General features: G+C 54.7%; 1 long non-coding RNA gene across 1 annotated transcript in view; it reads left to right on the plus strand.

Annotated features, from left to right (window-relative positions):
- The window catches only part of LOC125611201, a 7,495-nt gene extending 5,136 nt beyond the window's left edge, over nt 1-2,359 (plus strand). The window contains exon 3 of the long non-coding RNA XR_007341338.1: nt 1,325-2,359. This is a non-coding gene — a long non-coding RNA (uncharacterized LOC125611201). The remainder of the gene's footprint in view (nt 1-1,324) is intronic.
- Nucleotides 2,360-4,471: the final 2,112 nt, after the last annotated feature.

The raw sequence follows: 4,471 nt of genomic DNA on the forward strand, positions 1-4,471 counted from the left end.
CTGCAAGCAGCCAGAGTGCTGTGGTGGGGGGTGGGGAGGCGGGCAGGCTCCAGGCACCAATACCTGGCGACCGAGTTGTGTGGTGTCTTCTTCTGGGAGTGTGGGGAGCCCCTGCAGTGTTTTAGGTGGCGTGAGGGTGAGACCTGGGGCGTGCCATGATGGTTGGCATTTCGAGGGATCACCCAGGCGCCCTGGGGCTGAGGGAGGCACAGACTGAGGTGGGCTGCACGGGACAGCTGTCCAGCGGCCTGGAGAGGACTCGCTGGCTGGGGCTCTGCCTGCCACAGTTTGTTAAAAGTGACAGCACGAGTGGGCGGATGTGCCATTTAAAGCGTGACTTTGAACTCAGGCTCACAGACTTTTTGGTGGTGTTCTGGTGTATCCATTTATTGATTGGTTACTTTAAAAATGTTGTCTTTTTTTCTGATTATAAAAATAACACACTCACCACACAAATTGGAAGATTCAGTTCATATAAAGCACAAGGAGGGGAGCCCACCATAAACTCTCCCTTCCAGAAACACATCTTGTGGGCATTTACACATTGATTCCTCGCAGTATGATTTTTTTTTTAACCCAAAGAGAGTATATATGTAGTTTTCCATTTTCCCATTTGCACTGAACACAGTACGTGGGCGTCTCCCCTTTGCTGGTGTGGTCCCCGATGGGTGGATCCTGTCCCCGGGCAGTAGCGCTCCACCTGGAAGATGGAGGAAATGCCGACCCCAGCCCCCTCCAGGCTCAGGGTGACCTGCTTCTTAACCAGCAGCCTGTGGGCACTGGGGACACCTTCCAGGTGTGACCCGTCTGCTCAGGGCCAAGATTTGACTGTCTCCTGTTAAGACACACAGCACGCCCCGCGGAAGCGCCTGCAGAGTTGGCGAAGATTCAGGAGGATCTCACCAGGGAGGTTGCTTAGGGAAAGCGTATGAATGGTGTTTCTAAACTTAACAGACAATGCCAAATTGCTGACCCCCGAATTGTGCTGGTTTGCACTCTCAGGGCAGTGAGTGCCGGCCCCCCAGCCACCCAAGGCGTCTCACATGTTATCATCTTTGCCCACGGGAGAGAGAAGCCAGCCTCTGGGAGCAGCCCAGAGCTCAGCAAACCCCTTCTTCAGTGTCCGCCCTGCACCCTGCCTGCCCTCAGGGTGTGTATCCTCAGGTCCTTCTGGGGCAGCCATCCGCCCACCCTGAGGGGAACACTCCAGCAGTGTCTCCCTCCAGAGCTGTGCTCATCCACGGTCTTGCCTGCGGCCATCCCCCAGCTCCTGGCTGCCACAGCTCTCTCCACACCTGTCTTCCCTGCCCTTCCCCTGCTCTAGGTCTTCTGTGGCCACCTGCAAAGTCAGCAGAACCCAGTGCCACTCCTGGCTGGAGTGCAGGACCTTCCGCGCTTGGCCCTGAAGCCCGTTTCTCCCATGGACTGTGTTTTGCAGGACTGATACGCTCTGGCCTCTGGCTCCTGGTTGCCCTTTGGTGGAGCCCTGGCCCCTGCGCCTGACCAGCCTTGACTTTGCCCGTGGTAGTCATCCCTATCCCTGCTTCTGCCCCTGCCACACCCCCACACTGAGAAGCATCCTGCTGGGAGGGCTTCCTCTGCTGGGGTGCTCTGCGCTCACCTGTCTCCCTTGTCGGACTTGGAGTCTGAAGAGGAGGCCCAGACCGTCTTAGTCAACCTGCCACAGCCACAGCCTTTCCATTCCAGGGCCTCGCCTCCTCACGCAGCAGCCCATGACAACCGGATGGACACTGGAGGGAGGCCGGGCTGACTCCGGGAGCATGCCAGGCAGCCACACCTGGATGGACCAGAGCTGGACGCACCTTTCCTCTTAGTGTATTAATCACCTGTGGAATAATGGCTAAAACAAGAACTGGGAGGTTCAGCGCACCCCCCCAAGCTCGGCCAGCAGCAGAGTGAGCACGTTCGACCTGGGGAAGGACACTTCTGTGGACAGGGCCTCCAGTGAAACTTCAGCGTCTTGGCTGAGCGTGTCTCCAGGCCTGGAGCCATTGTTCGTCAGGGGCTGGCTGAGGGGTAGCTCATCTCTGACACTGCTCATCCCATTCATCAGATGAGTAAGAGTTGTCCCCGTACGCACCAGCGGCCTGTGCTGACATCTCTCGCACAGTTCGGAGAAGGAAAAAAAGCCGTAGTTTTGTGTTGTGCTCTTCAGTATTTTTAGTTTACAAGTCAACTGTTTATCACATTAGGACATTGATCTATAAATAAATTTGAAAGCAGTGATACATCTGAGCCTTTGCAGGCCTCCAGTTGAGGCAATGATCTGTAAATATATTTGTGTGTGTCATTGATCCCTTTATTACTAATGCTGTGGCTTTCATTGTGGTTATCAATCTCACCCCTGATGACCTTGTTCCCCGGTGCAGGCCCACTGGCCTGTTCTTATACATTTGAGAAGCACAAAGTTATACCTAATTCTGGCTGAATTTCAGATGCATCATCCTGTTCTTCCTGTACACTTTTCCTTCCCTCTCTGCAGCAAATACCACCTAAATGCCCTTGAATGAACCTTAGCTCATGTTCATGTGTTTGAACACATGCACGTGTTACCCTCTCGATAACCGGGCTGTTTTGTTAGTCACAAAGCCTTCTCACGACGTTTCACTGGTTTCTTTGTGTTTGTTGTTTCATAGCAAGACTTTGTTGCCAAGCCTTTTGTATTCACACAGGGCAGCCTCACCTGCCGGTTGTTTCCTGTTAGGATTCTCGCAGGGGTCGGCTGACCCAGGTGCGGGCACTTGCTGGGAGTGTGGCCCATGTCGCGATGTTCGGCCGAGGGCGCCTGCTGCTTCCCTAGCCCTCGCAGCCCTCCTGGGGGCTGTCTTCCCTGGGCCTGGATGGAACTGACGGCTTTGAGTGCAGCTCTTTCAAATTGCATAAAACACTGCTTGGCATTGTCCCTGGACAAAGTCACACCATTTAGAATCACTCAGATCACACGCTGCATCCAAACAGAAACCATGATAATGTCCAGGCACATCTCCTTGGTCCTGAAGGGAGAACACCTTTTTCTTTTATAAGAGGCCATAAGATTTTCAGGCAATTTGAAGGTTTGGAAATGGAGGCTGAAGAGACTCCCTGTGATGCCCTCGGCTCCCACGCAGCACCCAGTGGTGTGAGCAGTGTCTTCCTCTCTAGAGAGCCGGCACCTGGCAGGCCGAGCCCCTGGGCTGGGCATCTCAGGACCCCTGCTTCTTCCCCTGCGCTGGGCTGACTGAGGTCCGTCCCCACGTTCCCAGCTGACCACTGGTAAGTGACCTCGTTGTACATCCTCCGAAGTCTCTCTGTTCCCTGTCCCCATTCCCACCTCGTGTCAGGGCTTCCTGGGAGCAGTGTAGCTGGTGGCCTGCATCAAAGCCTTTGCCCCCAGGCTTGCTTTTGGAAGGACCCACCTGACTCAGCAACTTCAGATCCCAAACCCCAGTGTCCTGAGGCGGCTGTGCCATCAACAACCCCCCCCCCCCCACAACGTGTCTGTCTTTCCACAATGTCGGGATTCACTGGGAACCATCACGTCACAGGCTGCACCACCGAGCAGTGGCAGGTCACCAAATGCTTGGCTGACGGTCACAGCCTTCACTTCTAACATCTCTAACTCTCAAGTCACAAAGGAGACTTCACACGATGGCAGATATAGACTAAGGAAGAGAGGAAAAGATGGCAGGATGCTGAGCCAGGAGCACAGACAGAGGCTTGAAGGCAGAGTCCCAGAGCCACCGTGGGTGGTCAGGTGAGGGTCTTAGCCAAGCACTTCTGCAGAGTTGTCAAGGCAGAGGGTCCCCACGGAGGGCAGTGTCGGTTTGAGATTGTCCACTTGGAGTGGGCTGGGCGTGAGCGTCATGGGCAGGAGAGTGGAGCCTGGGGCACAGGACATTGGAGGTTCATTGCTGGGGCGATTTCCTTGAGCAAGGCTCCTGGTAGTGACCAGGTGATGGGGTCAGGGTGCCGCTGTGGACAGTCCTGTGGGGTTCCTCCTCTTATGGGTCTGTGGTGAGGGGATTGCACCTGGTGAGGTTGGTAAACTCCAGAGGCTGGTATTCCTGACATGATTTAGGATGGCCCTGAGTCCAGGTGCTCCTGATTCCGATTGATAGGTTGACAGGTGTAAGCTATCTATCACTTTGTGCCTGATGGTTTTCCTGGGCAGATGGTGGTGGCTTACTTACACAAGCAAGCTTTAGAGTCATTACCTGGTGAGGAAGGTCCGTTCTCACAGGCTCACACAGTTTTGAAGGAAAAGAGGGGAGACTGTGTCTCAGCCCCACCGTCTCCTTGGAGCGCTCCCTGTGCCCAGGTCATGGTGAAGGTGGCCACCGTGAGGAGTCCTTGGCTGGTTGCCGCAGTCTGGCTGGGCACAATCAGGAGCCACTTGTCAAAAGAAACTAACTTTATTTTTAGAACCACACACGCCAAACAAAACAGCCTCTCAGGAAAAATCCTCAGAGCC

Source organism: Marmota marmota, unplaced genomic scaffold (assembly GCF_001458135.2).
Source record: "Marmota marmota marmota unplaced genomic scaffold, marMar, whole genome shotgun sequence".
NCBI lineage: Eukaryota > Metazoa > Chordata > Mammalia > Rodentia > Sciuridae > Marmota > Marmota marmota.